The sequence below is a fragment of the Salmo salar genome, chromosome ssa18 (genome assembly GCF_905237065.1).
Source record: "Salmo salar chromosome ssa18, Ssal_v3.1, whole genome shotgun sequence".
NCBI classification, from domain to species: domain Eukaryota; kingdom Metazoa; phylum Chordata; class Actinopteri; order Salmoniformes; family Salmonidae; genus Salmo; species Salmo salar.
The window spans coordinates 74,513,827-74,536,326 of NC_059459.1; the positions used below are offsets into that span (position 1 = coordinate 74,513,827).

General features: G+C 46.4%; 1 protein-coding gene and 1 long non-coding RNA gene across 2 annotated transcripts in view; one reads left to right on the forward strand and one right to left on the reverse strand.

The window, feature by feature from the left end:
- The window catches only part of LOC106577890 (arrestin red cell), a 100,389-nt gene that overhangs the window by 65,527 nt on the left and 12,362 nt on the right, over positions 1–22,500 (reverse strand). The window lies entirely within an intron of this gene.
- On the forward strand, positions 13,368–13,941 carry LOC123728755 (uncharacterized). The gene is made up of 3 exons (XR_006760525.1): positions 13,368–13,417; positions 13,616–13,797; positions 13,908–13,941. It is a non-coding gene; the product is annotated as an uncharacterized lncRNA (long non-coding RNA).

The window sequence follows — 22,500 nt, forward strand, 5'->3', positions numbered from 1 at the left end:
GAGAAAGAGAGGGGGAGAGGTGGAGGACAGAGAGAAAGAGAGGGGAGAGGTGGAGGACAGAGAGAAAGAGAGGGGGAGAGGTGGAGGACAGAGAGAAAGAGAGGGGAGAGGTGGAGGACAGAGAGAGAGGGAGGGGGAGATGTGGAGGACAGAGAGAAAGAGAGGGGGAGAGGTGGAGGACAGAGAGAAAGAGAGGGGAGAGGTGGAGGACAGAGAGAAAGAGAGGGGGAGAGGTGGAGGACAGAGAGAAAGAGAGGGGAGAGGTGGAGGACAGAGAGAAAGAGAGGGGAGAGGTGGAGGACAGAGAGAAAGAGAGGGGGAGAGGTGGAGGACAGAGAGAAAGAGAGGGGAGAGGTGGAGGACAGAGAGAGAGGGAGGGGGAGATGTGGAGGACAGAGAGAAAGAGAGGGGGAGAGGTGGAGGACAGAGAGAAAGAGAGGAGACGGAGGGAATTACAGCTACCTCATTATAATTAAAACCATCATTCCTCTCTCCCCTCTATCCCTGATAAAATCATCTGAGCTCAGGTGTGCATCCATGCAACTGGTCCCTGAGAACATTGACACACACACACACACACACACACACACACACACACACACACACACACAGACACAGACACAGACACAGACACAGACACAGACACAGACACAGACACACACACACACAGACACAGACACACACACACACACACACACACACACACACACACACACACACACACACACACACACACACACACACACAGACACACACACACACACACACAGACACAGACACAGACCATCAGACAGGCTGGACTAGCTTATAATATGACAGTAGGCTACACGGAGAGAACACACACACACAAACAAACAGAAACACAAACAAACAAATACACACACACACACTACAGGTTAGAGATTAGAGTGGGTGGGCAGCTCATGCATCACTAGAATTAAACCAGAACTGTAGGTCAAGCCCACGTCATAGTCCGGCTGTCATGCTGCGGTAAACCAGCCTGCATCACAGTAGCACTGTTTCCCTTTATCACTCTGTGTGTGTGTCTGTGTGTGTGTGTGTGTGTGTGTGTGTGTGTGTGTGTGTGTGTCTGTGTGTGTCTGTGTGTCTGTGTGTCTGTGTGTGTGTCTGTGTGTGTGTGTGTGTGTGTGTGTGTGTGTGTGTGTGTGTGTGTGTCTGTGTCTGTGTGTGTGTGTGTGTGTGTGTGTGTGTGTGTGTGTGTGTGTGTGTGTGTGTGTGTGTGTGTGTCTGTGTGTGTGTCTGTGTGTGTCTGTGTGTCTGTGTGTCTGTGTGTGTGTCTGTGTGTCTGTGTGTGTGTGTGTGTGTGTGTGTGTGTGTGTGTGTGTGTGTGTGTGTGTGTGTGTGTGTGTGTGTGTGTGTGTGTGTGTGTGTGTGTGTGTGTGTGTCTGTGTGTGTGTGTGTGTGTGTGTGTGTGTGTGTGTGTGTGTGTGTGTGTGTGCTAGTTTTATAGGTTGTTACTTTGAGCTGGCATTGTAAAGCTCAAACATAGCATAGGGATGGTGTGGTAAAACGCTGAAACACACACACACACACACACACACACACACACACACACACACACACACACACACACACAGACTTTGTGAAAAACATTTTCCTGCCCCGTCTGTCAGTCGAGGTATTTTTCCAATTGTTGTTCCACTGAGCCCAGGGATGTGGGAGAGAGGTCACACACAGACACACACACCTTATCTAAACACACACGTACAGACAGCGGTGCTGACACACACAACGCTCTCCAGTCTGCCCAATGAATCACTGGGGACACTACCTGCCCTCCAGGACACCTACAGCACCCGATGTCACAGGAAGTCCAAGGAGATGATGGAGGACCTCAGCCACTCGAGCCACGGCCTGTTCACCCACTACCATCTAGGAGGAGATGGAGAGGCTGGGATGGAGAGGTAAACAGCTTCTGTCTCCAGGCCATCAGACTGTAGTCACCACTACCCATCTACCAGCCGGTACCCTGCCCTGAACCTTAGTCACTGTTACTACCCGGCTACCAGCCGGTACCCTGCCCTGGACCTTAGTCACTGTTACTACCCGTCTACCAGCCGGTACCCTGCCCTGGACCTTAGTCACTGTTACTACCCGGCTACCGGCCGGTACCCTGCCCTGGACCTTAGTCACTGTTACTACCACTTCTACCAGCCGGTACCCTGCCCTGAACCTTAGTCACTGTTACTACCCGGCTACCAGCCGGTACCCTGCCCTGAACCTTAGTCACTGTTACTACCCGGCTACCAGCCGGTACCCTGCCCTGAACCTTAGTCACTGTTACTACCCGGCTACCAGCCGGTACCCTGCCCTGGACCTTAGTCACTGTTACTACCCGTCTACCAGCCGGTACCCTGCCCTGGACCTTAGTCACTGTTACTACCACGGCTACCAGCCGGTACCCTGCCCTGAACCTTAGTCACTGTTACTACCCGGCTACCAGCCGGTACCCTGCCCTGAACCTTAGTCACTGTTACTACCCGGCTACCAGCCGGTACCCTGCCCTGGACCTTAGTCACTGTTACTACCCGGCTACCAGCCGGTACCCTGCCCTGGACCTTAGTCACTGTTACTACCCGTCTACCAGCCGGTACCCTGCCCTGGACCTTAGTCACTGTTACTACCCGTCTACCAGCCGGTACCCTGCCCTGAACCTTAGTCACTGTTACTACCCGGCTACCAGCCGGTACCCTGCCCTGAACCTTAGTCACTGTTACTACCCGGCTACCAGCCGGTACCCTGCCCTGAACCTTAGTCACTGTTACTACCCGGCTACCAGCCGGTACCCTGCCCTGGACCTTAGTCACTGTTACTACCCGTCTACCAGCCGGTACCCTGCCCTGAACCTTAGTCACTGTTACTACCCGGCTACCAGCCGGTACCCTGCCCTGAACCTTAGTCACTGTTACTACCCGTCTACCAGCCGGTACCCTGCCCTGAACCTTAGTCACTGTTACTACCCGTCTACCAGCCGGTACCCTGCCCTGAACCTTAGTCACTGTTACTACCCATCTACCAGCCGGTACCCTGCCCTGAACCTTAGTCACTGTTACTACCCGTCTACCAGCCGGTACCCTGCCCTGAACCTTAGTCACTGTTACTACCCGTCTACCAGCCGGTACCCTGCCCTGGACCTTAGTCACTGTTACTACCCATCTACCAGCCGGTACCCTGCCCTGAACCTTAGTCACTGTTACTACCCGGCTACCAGCCGGTACCCTACCCTGAACCTTAGTCACTGTTACTACCCATCTACCAGCCGGTACCCTGCCCTGAACCTTAGTCACTGTTACTACCCGGCTACCAGCCGGTACCCTGCCCTGGACCTTAGTCACTGTTACTACCCGGCTACCAGCCGGTACCCTGCCCTGGACCTTAGTCACTGTTACTACCCGTCTACCAGCCGGTACCCTGCCCTGAACCTTAGTCACTGTTACTACCCATCTACCAGCCGGTACCCTGCCCTGAACCTTAGTCACTGTTACTACCCGGCTACCAGCCGGTACGCTGCCCTGGACCTTAGTCACTGTTACTACCCGTCTACCAGCCGGTACCCTGCCCTGAACCTTAGTCACTGTTACTACCCGTCTACCAGCCGGTACCCTGCCCTGAACCTTAGTCACTGTTACTACCCGGCTACCAGCCGGTACCCTGCCCTGAACCTTAGTCACTGTTACTACCCGTCTACCAGCCGGTACCCTGCCCTGAACCTTAGTCACTGTTACTACCCGGCTACCAGCCGGTACCCTGCCCTGAACCTTAGTCACTGTTACTACCCATCTACCAGCCGGTACCCTGCCCTGAACCTTAGTCACTGTTACTACCCGTCTACCAGCCGGTACCCTGCCCTGAACCTTAGTCACTGTTACTACCCATCTACCAGCCGGTACCCTGCCCTGAACCTTAGTCACTGTTACTACCCGTCTACCAGCCGGTACCCTGCCCTGAACCTTAGTCACTGTTACTACCCGTCTACCAGCCGGTACCCTGCCCTGAACCTTAGTCACTGTTACTACCCGTCTACCAGCCGGTACCCTGCCCTGGACCTTAGTCACTGTTACTACCCATCTACCAGCCGGTACCCTGCCCTGAACCTTAGTCACTGTTACTACCCGGCTACCAGCCGGTACCCTGCCCTGAACCTTAGTCACTGTTACTACCCATCTACCAGCCGGTACCCTGCCCTGAACCTTAGTCACTGTTACTACCCGTCTACCAGCCGGTACCCTGCCCTGGACCTTAGTCACTGTTACTACCCGGCTACCAGCCGGTACCCTGCCCTGGACCTTAGTCACTGTTACTACCCGTCTACCAGCCGGTACCCTGCCCTGAACCTTAGTCACTGTTACTACCCATCTACCAGCCGGTACCCTGCCCTGAACCTTAGTCACTGTTACTACCCGTCTACCAGCCGGTACCCTGCCCTGAACCTTAGTCACTGTTACTACCCGTCTACCAGCCGGTACCCTGCCCTGGACCTTAGTCACTGTTACTACCCGTCTACCAGCCGGTACCCTGCCCTGAACCTTAGTCACTGTTACTACCCGGCTACCAGCCGGTACCCTGCCCTGAACCTTAGTCACTGTTACTACCCGTCTACCAGCCGGTACCCTGCCCTGAACCTTAGTCACTGTTACTACCCGTCTACCAGCCGGTACCCTGCCCTGAACCTTAGTCACTGTTACTACCCGTCTACCAGCCGGTACCCTGCCCTGAACCTTAGTCACTGTTACTACCCGTCTACCAGCCGGTACCCTGCCCTGGACCTTAGTCACTGTTACTACCCGTCTACCAGCCGGTACCCTGCCCTGGACCTTAGTCACTGTTACTACCCGTCTACCAGCCGGTACCCTGCCCTGAACCTTAGTCACTGTTACTACCCGTCTACCAGCCGGTACCCTGCCCTGGACCTTAGTCACTGTTACTACCCATCTACCAGCCGGTACCCTGCCCTGGACCTTAGTCACTGTTACTACCCGTCTACCAGCCGGTACCCTGCCCTGAACCTTAGTCACTGTTACTACCCGGCTACCAGCCGGTACCCTGCCCTGGACCTTAGTCACTGTTACTACCCGTCTACCAGCCGGTACCCTGCCCTGGACCTTAGTCACTGTTACTACCCATCTACCAGCCGGTACCCTGCCCTGGACCTTAGTCACTGTTACTACCACTTCTACCAGCCGGTACCCTGCCCTGAACCTTAGTCACTGTTACTACCCATCTACCAGCCGGTACCCTGCCCTGAACCTTAGTCACTGTTACTACCCGTCTACCAGCCGGTACCCTGCCCTGGACCTTAGTCACTGTTACTACCCGTCTACCAGCCGGTACCCTGCCCTGGACCTTAGTCACTGTTACTACCCGGCTACCAGCCGGTACCCTGCCCTGAACCTTAGTCACTGTTACTACCCGTCTACCAGCCGGTACCCTGCCCTGGACCTTAGTCACTGTTACTACCCGGCTACCAGCCGGTACTCTACCCAGCACTGCTGTACATGGACATGGAACACTGGTCACTTGATGATTACATACTGTTTTACCCATTTCATATGTACAGTTGAAGTCAGAAGTTTACATAAACTTAGGTCGTAGTCATTAAAACTCGTTTTTCAACCCCTCCACAAATTTCTTGTTAACAAACTATAGTTTTGGCAAGTCTGTTAGGACATCTACTTTGTGCATGACACAAGTAATTTTCCAACAATTGTTTACAGACAGATTATTTCACTTATAATTCCCTGTATCACAATTCCAGTGGGTCAGAAGTTTACATACACTAAGTTGACTGTGCCTTAAAACTGCTTGGAAAATTCCAGAAAAAGGTGTCATGGGAAGCTTCTGATACGCTAATAGACATAATTTGAGTCAATTGGAGGTGTACCTGTGGATGTATTTCAAGGCCTACCTTCAAACTCAGTGCCACTTTCCTTGACATCATGGGAAAATCAAAAGAAATCAGCCAAGACCTCAGAAAAAAATTGTAGACATCCATTTCCAAACGCCTGAAGGTACCACGTTCATCTGTACAAACAATAGTACGCAAGTATAAACACCATGGGACCACGCAGCTGTCATACCGCTCAGGAAGGAGACGCGTTCTGTCTCCTAGAGATGAACGTACTTTGGTGCGAAAAGTGCAAATCAATCCCAGAACAACAGCAAAGGACCTTGTGAAGATGCTGGAGGAAACAGGTACAAAAGTATATATATCCACAGTAAAACGAGTCCTATGTCGACATAACCTGAAAGGCCGCTCAGCATGGAAGAAGCCACTGCTCCAAAACTGCCATAAAAATGCCAGACTACGGTTTGCAACTGCACATGAGGACAAAGATCGTACTTTTTGGAGAAATGTCCTCTGGTCTGATAAAACAAAAACAGAACTTTTTGGCCATAATGACCATCGTTATGTTTGGAGGAAAAAGGGGGATCCTTGCAAGCCGAAGAACACCATCCCAACCGTGAAGCACGGGGGTGGCAGCATCATGTTGTGGGGGTGCTTTGCTGCAGGAGGGACTGGTGCACTTCACAAAATAGATGACATCCTGAGGCAGGAAAATGATGTGGATATATTGAAGCAACATCTCAAGACATCAGTCAGGAAGTTAAAGCTTGGTCGCAAATGGGTCTTCCAAATGGACAATGACCCCAAGCATACTTCCAAAGTTGTGCCAAAATGGCTTAAGGACAACAAAGTCAAGGTATTGGAGTAGCCATCACAAAGCCCTGACCTCAATCCTATAGACAATTTGTGGGCAGAACTGAAAAAGTGTGTGCGAGCAAGGAGGCCTACAAACCTGAATCAGTTACACCAGCTTTGTCAGGAGGAATGGGCCAAAATTCACCCAACTTCTTGTGGGAAGCTTGTGGAAGGCTACCCGAAATGTTTGACCCAAGTTAAACAATTTAAAGGCAATGCTATCAAATACTAATTGAGTGTATGTAAACTTCTGACCCACTGGGAATGTAATGAAAGAAATAAAAGCTGAAATAAATCATTCTCTCTACTATTATTCGAACATTTCACATTCTTAAAATAAAGTGGTGATCCTAACTGACCTAAAACAGGGAATTTTTACTAGGATTAAATGTCAGGAATTGTGAAAAACTGAGTTTAAATGTATTTGGCTAAGGTGTATGTGAACTTCCGACTTCAGCTGTATATACTGTATTCTAGTCCAGGCTCATCCTATATAACTACTGCTGTACACACCTTTTCTATTCATGTACTGTCCATACTGTCTATACACACCATCATCAATATATATTTATATTCCGGACTCTGACATCGCTCTTTCTAATATTTCTATATTTGGTTTATTTTTGGGATTTAAGTGTGTTGTTTTGTATTGTTAGATATTACTGCACTGTCGGAGCTAGGAACATACGCTTTTCATTACACTACTGCTAAACTACTGCTAAATATGTGTACGCGACACAGACACAGACACACACACACACACACACACACACACACACACACACACACACACACACACACACACACACACACACACACACACACACACACACACACACACACACACACACATTTTGCATGAGACAAAGCCTTTTGCTTATCTTGACCCCACACAAGTGAGAGAGAGGTAGGGAGAGAAAAAGTGTGAGAGAGAGAGACGGGGAGAGAAAAAGTGAGAGAGTGAAAGTAATAGACCAAATCTCTCTCCTCCTCTCTCTAAGCACATTTATAAAAACTACAATAACCACAATGCACGGCAACCATAGGCCAGTTAAAGGGATTAGAGCAGTGGAACGAGGGAGAAGGGGGGAGAGGATAAATACAAAAAGGGGGTAGAAAGCAAGAAGGAGAAAGAAGACAGCAGAAAGATAAGCTAGACTAGAGTGTATTACATAGACCAGAAAGACAAGCTAGACTAGAGTGTATTACATAGACCAGAAAGACAAGCTAGACTAGAGTGTATTAGATAGACCAGAAAGACAAGCTAGACTAGGGTATTAGATAGACCAGAAAGACAAGGTAGACTAGAGTGTATTAGATAGACCAGAAAGACAAGCTAGACTAGTGTATTAGATAGACCAGAAAGACAAGCTAGACTAGTGTATTAGATAGACCAGAAAGACAAGCTAGACTAGTGTATTAGATAGACCAGAAAGACAAGCTAGACTAGTGTATTAGATAGACCAGAAAGACAAGGTAGACTAGTGTATTAGATAGACCAGAAAGACAAGGTAGACTAGTGTATTAGATAGACCAGAAAGACAAGGTAGACTAGAGTGTATTAGATAGACCAGAAAGACAAGGTAGACTAGAGTGTATTAGATAGACCAGAAAGACAAGGTAGACTAGAGTGTATTAGATAGACCAGAAAGACAAGGTAGACTAGAGTGTATTAGATAGACCTTACTGCATAATGATATGACCATGGCCAACATAATACAACACAACTCATACTCAACTACCGCAGCGGAAATACAGTGCCTTCGGAAAGTATTCAGACCCCTTAACCTTTTCCAGCTTTTGTTACGCTACAGCCTTATTCTAAAATGGATTACATAAAAGAATGTCCTCAATCTACACATACTACCCCATAATGACAAAGTAAAAACAGGTTTTTAGAAATGTTTGTAAATGTATTACCAAAGCACCCCAGAAATACCTTATTTATATAAGTATTCAGACCCTTTGCTATGAGACTCAAAATTGAGCTCAGGTGCATCCTGTTTCAATTGATCATCCTTGAGATGTTTCTACAACTTGATTGGAGTCCACCTGTGGTAAATTCAATTGATTGGACATGACTTGGAAAGGCACACACCTGTCTATATAAGTTCCCACAGTTGACAGTACATGTCAGAGCAAAAACCAAGCCATGAGGTCGAAGGAATTGTCCGTAGAACTCAGAGACAGGATTGTGTCGAAGCACAGATCTGGGGAAGGGTACGAAAAAATGTCTGCAGCATTGAAGGTCCCCAAGAACACAGTGGCCTCCATCATTCTTAAATGGAAGAAGTTTGGAACCACCAAGACTCTTCCTAGAGCTGGCCTCCCGGCCAAACTGAGCAATCGGGGGAGAAGGGCCTTGGTCAGAAAGGTGAACTCTGACAGAGCTCTAGAGTTCCTCTGTGGAGATGGGAGAATCTTCCAGAAGGACAACCATCTCTGCAGCACTCCACCAATCAGGCCTTTATGGTAGAGTGGCCAGATGGAAGCCACTCCTCAGTAAAAGGTACATGACAGCTCGCTTGGAGTTTGCCAAAAGGCACATAAAGACTCAGACCTTGAGAAACAAGATTCTCTGGTCTGATGAAACCAAGATTTAACTATTCGGCCTGAATGCCAAGTGTCACATATGGAGGAAACCTGGCACCATCCCTACGGTGAAGCATGGTGGTGGCAGCATCATGCTGTGGGCATGTATTTCAGCAGCAGGGACTGGGAGACTAGTCAGGATTGAGGCAAAAATGAATGGAGCAAAGTACAGAGAGATCCTTGATGAAAACCTGCTCCAGATGGCTCAGGACTTCAGACTGGGGCCAAGGTTCACCTTCCAACAGGACAACAACCCTAAGCACACAGCCAAGACAATGCAGGAGTGGCTTCGGGACAAGTCTCTGAATGTCCTTGAGTGGCCCAGCCAGAGCTCAGACTTGAACCCGATCGAAAATATCTGGAGAGACTTGAAAATAGCTGTGCAGCGACGCTCCCCATCCAACCTGACAGAGCTTGAGAGGATCTGCAGAGAATAATGGGAGGAACTCCCCAAATACAGGTGTGCCAAGCTTGTAGCGTCAAACCCAAGAAGACTCAAGGCTGTAATCACTGCCAAAGGTGCTTCAACAAAGTACTGAGGGTCTGAATACTTATGTAAATGTGATATTGAAGTTTTTTATTTATAATACATTTGCTAAAATTTCTAAAAACCTGGTTTTGCTTTGTCATTGTGGGGTATTGTGTGTAGATTGATGAGGGAAAAAAACTATTTAATCAATTTTAGAATAAGGCTGTAACGTAACAAAATGTGGAGAAAGTCAAGGGGTCTGAATACTTTCGGAATACAGAGTATACACTTGTTCCATGGTAGGTAGAAGTCACCCCAAACCAATGATACAGGGTGTGATGTTTGTTATGGTTGGAGTACTGACAATTCATCTTATAAGTCTTATGACAAGGCTTATAAATTGTTACGTCTCTGATACACTCACAGCTATCTGTTCTCATCTACGATTCTTCATATCAGCAGTTATTTATAGGAACTGCCTGCCTGCCTGCCAGCCTGATGCCTGCCTGCTGCCTGCCTGCTGCCTGCCTGCCTGCCAGCCTGCTGCCTGCCTGCATGCCTGCCAGCCTGCCTGCTGCCAGCCTGCCTGCTGCCTGCCTTCTGCCTGCCTGTTGCCTGCCTGCTTGCCTGCCTGCCTGCCTGCTGCCTGCTCCCTGTTGCCTACCTGCTGCCTGCCTGCTGCCTGCCTGCCCGCCTGCCTGCCTGCCTGCTGCCTGCTGCCTGCCCGCCTGCCTGCCTGCCTGCCTGCTGCCTGCCTGCTGCCTGCCTGCCCGCCTGCCTGCCTGCTTGCCTGCCTGCCTGCCTGCCTGCTGCCCGCCTGCTGCCTGCCTGCCTGCTGCCTGCTGCCTGCCTGCCTGCTGCCTGCTGCCTGCCTGCCTGCCTGCCCGCCTGCCTGCCTGCCTGCCTGCCTGCCTGCCTGCCCGCCTGCCTGCCTGCCTGCTGCCTGCCTGCCTGCCTGCTGCCTGCCTGCTGCCTGCCTGCCTGCCTGCCTGCTGCCTGCCTGCCTGCCTGCCTGCCTGCCTGCCTGCCTGCCAGCCTGCCTGCCTGCCTGCTGCCTGCCTGCCTATTTCTTTCTGTTTCATGACAACCAGGCTATGAACCCCATCAGTCACTTTTAGTCAACACACACACATTGATAACAACACACAATGGTTTTACTGTCCTAAAATTACGTCCCTACACATTGATGTCACCAGAGAGCAAACACACACAGGGGCGCAGCGCCAATAAAATAAACACACACACACACACACACACACACACACACACACACACACACACACACACACACACACACACACACACACACACACACACACACACACACACACACACACACACACACAGACAAACAAACAGACAGAGAGAGAGAGAAACGAGAGACGGGGAAACAGACACACACTTGATACTAGTGCGTCAATATTGGAGCTGCATGATTTGAATAGGATGAGACTAGCTACCTGTCTGTCTGTCTGTCTGTCTGTCTGTCTGTCTGTCTGTCTGTGTGTCTGAATAGGATGAGACTAGCTACCTGTCTGTCTGTCTGTCTGTCTGTGTGTCTGAATAGGACGAGACTAGCTACCTGTCTGTCTGTCTGTCTGTCTGTCTGTCTGTCTGTCTGTCTGTCTGTCTGTCTGTCTGTCTGTCTGTCTGTCTGTCTGTCTGTCTGTGTGTCTGAATAGGATGAGACTAGCTACCTGTCTGTCTGTCTGTCTGTCTGTCTGTCTGTCTGTCTGTCTGTCTGTCTGTCTGTCTGTCTGTCTGTGTGTCTGAATAGGACGAGACTAGCTACCTGTCTGTCTGTCTGTCTGTCTGTCTGTCTGTCTGTCTGTCTGTCTGTCTGTCTGTCTGTCTGTGTGTCTGAATAGGACGAGACTAGCTACCTGTCTGTCTGTCTGTCTGTCTGTCTGTCTGTCTGTGTGTCTGAATAGGACGAGACTAGCTACCTGGGTTAAACTGTGTGTCTGTGTGTCTGTGTGTCTGTGTGTCTGTGTGTCTGTCTGTCTGTCTGTCTGTCTGTCTGTCTGTCTGTCTGTCTGAATAGGGCGAGACTAGCTACCTGGGTTAAACTAACTGTCTGTCTGTCTGTCTGTCTGTCTGTCTGTCTGTCTGTCTGTCTGTCTGTCTGTCTGTCTGTCTGTCTGTCTGTCTGTCTGTCTGTCTGTCTGTCTGTCTGTCTGTCTGTCTGTCTGTCTGTCTGTCTGTCTGTCTGTGTGTGTGTGTGTGTGTGTGTGTGTGTGTGTGTGTGTGTGTGTGTGTGTGTGTGTGTAAGACCAGAGTCTCTGGTACTGATCACCTGTCAGAACACCTAGGGAGAGGAGGAGAAACAGAGTCCCCGTCCTTCCGGGACTCTTCCTCTCCACTCCTCTCAGCCAACACCAGAGGCCGTATGTATCAAGTAGGAGTTGTGATCTAGGATCAGTAGTCCATTTTAATAATCCAAAAAGCTAAACTGATCCTAAATCAGCAGTCCTTCTCAGAGACACTTGATACATACGGCCCCAGCTGTACCTCCCTTCAGCTTCCCTGGGAGCTGTAATTGAGAATTCAATGTCTATCTTTGGCTCTCACTCTCTCCCTTCATTTATTCTTCTCTGTCTCCCTCCATCTTTTCACCCCCCCCCAGACAGAACATTCATTTAGAGCCCAATGTCTCATTTCACCCTGTCAGCATCCCAAATAGCACCCTGCAATAGTGCACTTTATAGGGAATGGGTTATGGGCCCTGGTCAAAAGTAGTGCACTTTATAGGGAATAGGGGCCATTTGGAACATAACCACTGGCCCTGAGGGGGGCCAGACAAACAAGAGACAGCTGGGGGGAGAGAAAAATAAAGGAGTGATGACGAGTAGGAGAGACGGAGGGAGAGAGAGAGAGAGAGAGAGAGAACGATGGGGAGGAAAGCAGAGGTGACACTAGAGGGAAGCTGAGAGATGGGGAGCAGAACGATGGGGAGGAAAGCAGAGGTGACACTAGAGGGAAGCTGTACACAGCCAACACCTGTGGTCCCTGCAATCATCAATCATTCAAGGACAACAAACACATTAATCCTAATAAATGCACAACTGATAGGAAAGGTGTGTGTGTGTGTGTGTGTGTGTGTGTGTGTGTGTGTGTGTGTGTGTGTGTGTGTGTGTGTGTGTGTGTGTGTGTGCGTGCGTGCGTGCGTGCGTGCGTGTGCATGCGTGTGTGTGTGTGTGCGTGTGTGTGTGTGTGTGTGTGATAGAGGCAAGCACAGTTAATCAATTAAAGAGGTACTAAGCTCTTCTGTTAATCCATTCACAGGTAGAGGACAGATCAGGTAGAGGACAGATCAGGTGGAGGACAGGAATGGACAGATCAGGTAGAGGACAGGACTGGACAGATCAGGTAGAAGACAGGAATGGACAGATCAGGTAGAAGACAGGAATGGACAGATCAGGTAGAAGACAGGAATGGACAGGTCAGGTAGAAGACAGGAATGGACAGATCAGGTAGAGGACAGGAATGGACAGATCAGGTAGAAGACAGGAATGGACAGATCAGGTAGAAGACAGATCAGGTAGAGGACAGATCAGGTAGAGGACAGGAATGGAAAGATCAGATAGAGGACAGGAATGGACAGATCAGGTAGAAGACAGGAATGGACAGATCAGGTAGAAGACAGGAATGGACAGATCAGGTAGAGGACAGGAATTGACAGATCAGGTAGAAGACAGGAATGGACAGATCAGGTAGAAGACAGGAATGGACAGATCAGGTAGAAGACAGGAATGGACAGATCAGGTAGAAGACAGGAATGGACAGATCAGGTAGAAGACAGATCAGGTAGAGGACAGGAATGGACAGATCAGGTAGAAGACAGGAATGGACAGATCAGGTAGAAGACAGGAATGGACAGATCAGGTAGAAGACAGGAATGCACAGATCAGGTAGAGGACAGGAATGGACAGATCAGGTAGAAGACAGGAATGGACAGATCAGGTAGAAGACAGGAATGGACAGATCAGGTAGAAGACAGGAATGGACAGATCAGGTAGAAGACAGATCAGGTAGAGGACAGATCAGGTAGAGGACAGGAATGGACAGATCAGGTAGAGGACAGGAATGGAAAGATCAGATAGAGGACAGGAATGGACAGATCAGGTAGAAGACAGGAATGGACAGATCAGGTAGAAGACAGGAATGGACAGATCAGGTAAAGACAGGAATGGACAGATCAGGTAGAAGACAGGAATGCACAGATCAGGTAGAGGACAGGAATGGACAGATCAGGTAGAAGACAGGAATGGACAGATCAGGTAGAAGACAGATCAGGTAGAAGACAGATCAGGTAGAAGACAGGAATGGACAGATCAGGTAGAAGACAGGAATGCACAGATCAGGTAGAGGACAGGAATGGACAGATCAGGTAGAAGACAGGAATGGACAGATCAGGTAGAAGACAGATCAGGTAGAAGACAGATCAGGTAGAAGACAGGAATGGACAGATCAGGTAGAAGACAGGAATGGACAGATCAGGTAGAAGACAGGAATGGACAGATCAGGTAGAAGACAGGAATGGACAGATCAGGTAGAAGACAGGAATGGACAGGTCAGGTAGAAGACAGGAATGGACAGATCAGGTAAAGACAGGAATGGACAGATCAGGTAGAAGACAGGAATGGACAGATCAGGTAGAGGACAGGAATGGACAGATCAGGTAGAAGACAGGAATGGACAGATCAGGTAGAAGACAGGAATGGACAGATCAGGTAGAAGACAGGAATGGACAGATCAGGTAGAGGACAGGAATGGACAGATCAGGTAGAAGACAGGAATGGACAGATCAGGTAGAAGACAGGAATGGACAGATCAGGTAAAGGACAGGAATGGACAGATCAGGTAGAAGACAGGAATGGACAGATCAGGTAGAAGACAGGAATTGACAGATCAGGTAGAAGACAGGAATGGACAGATCAGGTAGAAGACAGGAATGGACAGATCAGGTAGAAGACAGGAATGGACAGATCAGGTAGAGGACAGGAATGGACAGATCAGGTAGAAGACAGGAATGGACAGATCAGGTAGAGGACAGGAATTGACAGATCAGGTAGAAGACAGGAATGGACAGATCAGGTAGAAGACAGGAATGGACAGATCAGGTAGAAGACAGGAATGGACAGATCAGGTAGAGGACAGGAATGGACAGATCAGGTAGAAGACAGGAATGGACAGATCAGGTAGAAGACAGGAATGGACAGATCAGGTAGAAGACAGGAATGGACAGATCACACACACACACACACACACACACACACACACACACACACACACACACACACACACACACACACACACACAGTATATGTAAAGATATGATGCCCACACACACACACACACACACACACACAGTATATGTAAAGATATGTTGTCCACACACACACACACACTAACACACACAGCATATGTAGAGATATGATGCCCCCACACACACACACACACACACACAGTATATGTAAAGATATGATGCCCACACACACACACACTAACACACACAGTATATGTAGAGATATGATGCCCACACACACACACACACACACACACACTAACACACACAGTATATGTAAAGATATGTTGTCCACACACACACACACACACACACACACACACACACACACACACACACACACACACACACACACATACACAGTATATGTAGAGATATGATGTCCACACACACACTAACACACACAGTATATGTAGAGATATGATGTCCACACACACACACTAAGACACACAGTATATGTAGAGATATGATATCCACACACACACACACACACTAACACACACAGTATATGTAGAGATATGATGCCCACACACACACACACACACACACACACTAACACACACAGTATATGTAGAGATATGATGTCCACACACACACTAACACACACAGTATATGTAGAGATATGATGCCCACACACACACACACACACTAACACACACAGTATATGTAAAGATATGATGTCCACACACACACACTAACACACACAGTATATGTAGAGATATGATGCCCACACACACAAACACACACTAACACACACAGTATATGTAAAGATATGATGTCCACACACACTAACACACACAGTATATGTAAAGATATGATGCCCACACACACACTAACACACACAGTATATGTAGAGATATGATGTCCACACACACACACTAACACACACAGTATATGTAGAGATATGATGTCCACACACACACACACACACACTAACACACACAGTATATGTAAAGATATGATGCCCACACACACACTAACACACACAGTATATGTAGAGATATGATGTCCACACACACACACACACACACTAACACACACAGTATATGTAAAGATATGATGTCCACACACACACACTAAGACACACAGTATATGTAGAGATATGATATCCACACACACACACACACACTAACACACACAGTATATGTAGAGATATGATGCCCACACACACACACACACACAGTATATGTAAAGATATGTTGTCCACACACACACACACACACACACAGTATATGTAAAGATATGATGTCCACACACACACTAACACACACAGTATATGTAGAGATATGATGCCCACACACACACACTAACACACACAGTATATGCTGAGATATGATATCCACACACACACACACACTAACACACACAGTATATGTAGAGATATGATGCCCACACACACACACACACACACACTAACACACACAGTATATGTAGAGATATGATGCCCACACACACACACACACTAACACACACAGTATATGTAAAGATATGATGTCCACACACACACACTAACACACACAGTATATGTAAAGATATGATGCCCACACACACACACACTAACACACACAGTATATGTAGAGATATGATGCCCACACACACACACACACACACAGTATATGTAGAGATATGATGTCCACACACACACACACACACACACACTAACACACACAGTATATGTAGAGATATGATGCCCACACACACACACTAACACACACACTAACACACACAGTATATGTAGAGATATGATGCCCACACACACACACTAACACACACAGTATATGTAGAGATATGATGCCCACACACACACACACACACTAACACACACAGTATATGTAGAGATATGATGCCCACACACACACACTAACACACACACTAACACACACAGTATATGTAGAGATATGATGCCCACACACACACACTAACACACACAGTATATGTAGAGATATGATGCCCACACACACACACACACACTAACACACACAGTATATGTAAAGATATGATGTCCACACACACACTAACACACACAGTATATGTAAAGATATGATGCCCACACACACACTAACACACACAGTATATGTAAAGATATGATGTCCACACACACACACTAACACACACAGTATATGTAAAGATATGATGTCCACACACACACACTAACACACACAGTATATGTAGAGATATGATGTCCACACACACACACACACACACACTAACACACACAGTATATGTAGAGATATGATGCCCACACACACACACTAACACACACAGTATATGTAAAGATATGATGCCCACACACACACACACACACACAGTATATGTAGAGATATGATGCCCACACACACACACACACACACAGTATATGTAGAGATATGATGTCCACACACACACACACACACACACTAACACACACAGTATATGTAGAGATATGATGCCCACACACACACACTAACACACACAGTATATGTAAAGATATGATGCACACACACACACTAAATGTAGAGATATGATGTCCACACACACACACACACACACTAACACTAACACACACAGTATATGTAGAGATATGATGTCCACACACACACACACACACACACAGTATATGTAAAGATATGATGCCCACACACACACACACACTAACACACACAGTATATGTAAAGATATGATGTCCACACACACACACACACACACACACACACTAACACACACAGTATATGTAGAGATATGATGTCCACACACACACACACACTAACACACACAGTATATGTAAAGATATGATGCCCACACACACACACACACACAGTATATGTAAAGATATGATGCCCACACACACACACACTAACACACACAGTATATGTAGAGATATGATGCCCACACACACACTAACACACACAGTATATGCAGAGATATGATGTCCACACACACACTAACACACACAGTATATGTAGAGATATGATACCCACACACACACTAACACACACAGTATATGCAGAGATATGATGTCCACACACACACTAACACACACAGTATATGTAGAGATATGATGTCCACACACACACTAACACACACAGTATATGTAGAGATATGATGTCCACACACACACTAACACACACAGTATATGTAGAGATATGATGTCCACACACACACTAACACACACAGTATATGTGTGGGCATCATAAAAAATTTAAAATAAACATTACACTCACAAACATTCCAAATGAATAAAGACATTTCAAATGTCACATTATGTCTATATACAGTGCTGTAACTATGTGCAAATAGTTAAAGTACAAAAGGGAAAATAAATAAACATAAATATATTCTTCACTGGTTGACTTTTTCTTGTGGCAACAGGTCACACATCTTACATCTGTGATGGCACACTGTGGTATTTCACCCAGTAGATATGGGAGTTTATCAAAATGGGTTTGTTTTCTAATTCTTTGTGGATCTGTGAATCTGAGGGAAATATGTGTCTCTAATATGGTCATACATTTGGCAGGAGGTTAGGAAGTGCAGCTCAGTTTCCACCTCATTTTGTGGGCAGTGTGCACATAGCCTGTCTTCTCTTGAGAGCCAGGTCTGCCTACGGCGGCCTTTCTCAATAGCAAGGCAATGCTCACTGAGTCTGTACATAGTCAAAGCATTCCTTAAGTTTGGGTCAGTCACAGTGGTCAGGTATTCTGCCACTGTGTTCTCTCTGTTTAGGGCCAAATAGCATTCTAGTTAATGTGTCAAGTAATTCTCTTTTTGTTATCTCATGATTTGGTTGGGTCTAATTGTGTTGCTGTCCTGGGGCTCTGTGGGGTCTGTTTGTGTTTGTGAACAGAGCCCCAGGACCAGCTTGCTTAGGGGACTCTTCTCCAGGTTCATCTCTCTGTAGGTGATGGCTTTGTTATGGAAGGTTTGGGAATCGCTTCCTTTTAGGTGGTTGTAGAATTTAACGGCTCTTTTCTGGATTTTGATAATTAGTGGGTATCGGCCTAATTCTGCTCTGCATGCATTATTTGGTGTTCTACGTTGTACACAGAGGATATTTTTGCAGAATTCTGCATGCAGAATTTCAATTTGGTGTTTGTCTCATTTTGTGAATTCTTGGTTGGTGAGCGGACCCCAGACCTCACAACCATAAAGGGCAATGGGTTCTATAACTGATTCAAGTATTTTTATCCAGATCCTAATTGGGATGTTGAATTTTATGTTCCTTTTGATGGCATAGAAGGCCCTTCTTGTCTTGTCTCTCAGATCGTTCACATCCTTGTGGAAGTTACCTGTGGCGCTGATGTTTAGGTCGAGGTACCTCCCAAATTAGTTATAAATGGGGTTTTCATTAAAAAAAAGATATATCATAAAATATTCTCAAGTCCCAAATGCAATTTCCCAAGAAGGAAGTTACCCTCCCTAAATAACGCTAAATCTGCATTTGAAATGGAACTGCAGGAGGAGAGAGAATGCAGGAGACAGTCAACTAATAAAGAAGGCAGCGGACCACTTTGTGGTGCTGAAAGGTAAAGCTGCAAATATAGCACAATCAATAGGATGTGAACAGCACCTGGTGCTGAAAATATAGCGTGTGTTGCAAGTGGCGCACAGCAACAGATGGAGAAAACCTACACCAGTCGAGTAATTCATTTCATCAATAATCTTCATTTTAATTTGACTTTACAAACAATGAGGGCTTAATTTGAGTATATTTCATCTGACCTAGACCTATATAAAATAACTTAACTGGCTGAGGTAGGCTATGAGGCTTAACAGCATCTTATAAAGAAAAGAAAAGATGGCCTAATCGAAGTGAGATTTGTTTTATTAGGCTTACTTACAATTGCAACTGGATAAAAATGTAACATGCTAATAATGTAAAGAAAAAAAGGCGATGTCTGTGTCTGAATGTATGTATGAGGATAGCCTGCTCCTGAAACGGCTGAACAAACAAAACATACTGTCAGACCTAAATATCCCTGGATAAGTACTCACAATAATATTAGTATTTACTAAATACTGTCAGACCTAAATATCCCTGGATAAGTACTCACAATAATATTAGTATTTACTAAATACTGTCAGACCTAAATATCCCTGGATAAGTACTCACAATAATATTAGTATTTACTAAATACTGTCAGACCTAAATATCCCTGGATAAGTACTCACAATAATATTAGTATTTACTAAATACTGTCAGACCTAAATATCCCTGGATAACCTCTCACAATAATATTAGTATTTACTAAATACTGTCAGACCTAAATATCCCTGGATAACCTCTCACAATAATATTAGTATTTACTAAATACTGTCAGACATAAACATCCCTGGATAACCTCTCACAATAATATTAGTATTTACTAAATACAGTCATATAGGCCACTAAGTTACTTAATGAGAAAAGTTGCATTTCCCCCTCAGACACAACCTTGTGGATGTCTGGTGAGATGAATGTGATTTTGATGTGCAGGCAGTCCTTGATTGACTTATGTGAAAACCGTTTTCTGTCCGGAGTCTTGTAGGGGCGGCAGGTAGCCTAGTGGTCAGAGCGTTGGGCCACTAACTGAAAGGTTACTAGATTGAATCCCCGAGCTGACAAGGTAAAAATCTGTCATTCTGCCCCTGAACAAGGCAGTTAACACACTGTTCCTAGGCTGTTATTGTAAATAAGAGTTTGTTCTTAACTGACCTGCCTGGTTAAAAAATGGATTGTGTTCTTAGAGGAAAATGAGGACTCGCAGGTGTAAGTCGATCCAAACATTGTTAGCACATAACATGCAAGTATCTTTATTGTGCTGTATTCCTCGGAGCATGCCACCCAAAACGCACACAAGGACTCAGAACTCCTGTGCGCATTCCTGATTTAGCTCGATGTCTGGAATTTAATCAGCTCAGTTTGAATTGCACCCTCATCTGGCGAGGGTATCATTTTCTTAGCAAGGGAGGAGTATTCTCCACCAGGGTGGACTGTGAGAGGATCACATACAAACACAATGATATCCTTGGGCATGCTGTAGTCTTCAAATCTGGTGGAGAAGTTGTCCCTCAGCTGCTTGATGATATCTTCCATCACCTCTGTAACAATGCTGTTGCCTGGTCCCTCTGCCTGTGGGTTCTTCAGTGTGCTGTAGTGCAGCAGCCAGATCACATGTCCAAATCGAACAACTCAAGCTTCCTAGTAAAGGCCTCCACTTTTCCCACCGTGTCCACCACTGTTTCCCCTCTTCCTTGTAACTGCAGATTCAGCTCGTTTAAGTGGCAGAATGTGTCGGCCCAAAAAGCTGTTTGTGTATCTTGCGGTTAGGGCCTCTGTCTGGGGCGGGAAGGCCACTTTGAAAGTTCCATGCTTAGATTCATAATGACGTCTGAGATTGAATTCTTGTTAACAGCTACATCTTCATTGCAAATAAGACACACAGGCTTGGCAGTGGAAAAAGACGGTAAGGTGAACATATATATCCTTCTGTCCATTCTTCCCTCAAACTTCCATTTTCATTATCCACCTTTCTTTTGATACTTTTTGAGAGTGACATTTTCTCTCGCTATCAAGTTAATTGTTCTGAACGAATGTTGACATTAAAGTAGTGTAGCCTACAGTAGGCTACGTAGACCTGTTTTTCCCCACCAATCAACGCACAGAGAAATAGACATAAATAATAATTGAATAGAATTGGGGATTTTATGAGCATAATCAGATCAAAATGATTATCTTATTGTCACTGAACATATTATGAACTAATTAGATGTGTTAAACATGTTACATTTGTAGTGTAGGCCTATTAATTGTGATAATATTATATGCTAATTATGTTCTGGCCCGTTGACTATTAGCTCAGAAACAATGTGGCCCGAAGCCAAACCTAGTTAACAAACGCTGATCTAGGTGCTGCTGTAGGCCCTCCTTGGTCTCTCTCTTTCTCTTTCGTTTCTCACCACTCCATCTCTCTCTCTCTCTCTCGTTTCATTTAGTTCCCACTATCTCTCTCGCTCTCTCTCTCATTCCATGTAATTCTCCCCCTCCCCCCTCTCTCCATCTCATTCCATTTAGTTCCTCCTCTCTCTCTCGTTCCATTTAGTTCCCCCTCTCTCTCTCGTTCCATTTAGTTTCCACTCTCTCTCTCTCTCTCGTTCCATTTAGTTCCTCCTCTCTCTCCATCTCATTCCATTTAGTTCCCCCTCTCTCTCTCTCGTTCCATTTAGTTCCCCCTCTCTCTCTCTCTCTCATTCCATTTAGTTCCTCCTCTCTCTCCATCTCATTCCATTTAGTTCCCTCTCTCTCTCGTTCCATTTAGTTCCCCCCTCTCTCTCTCTCTCGTTCCGATTAGTTCCCCCTCTCTCTCTCTCTCGTTCCATTTAGTTCCTCCTCTCTCTCTCTCTCTCTCTCTCTCTCTCACTCTCTCTCTCGTTCCATTTAGTTCCTCCTCTCTC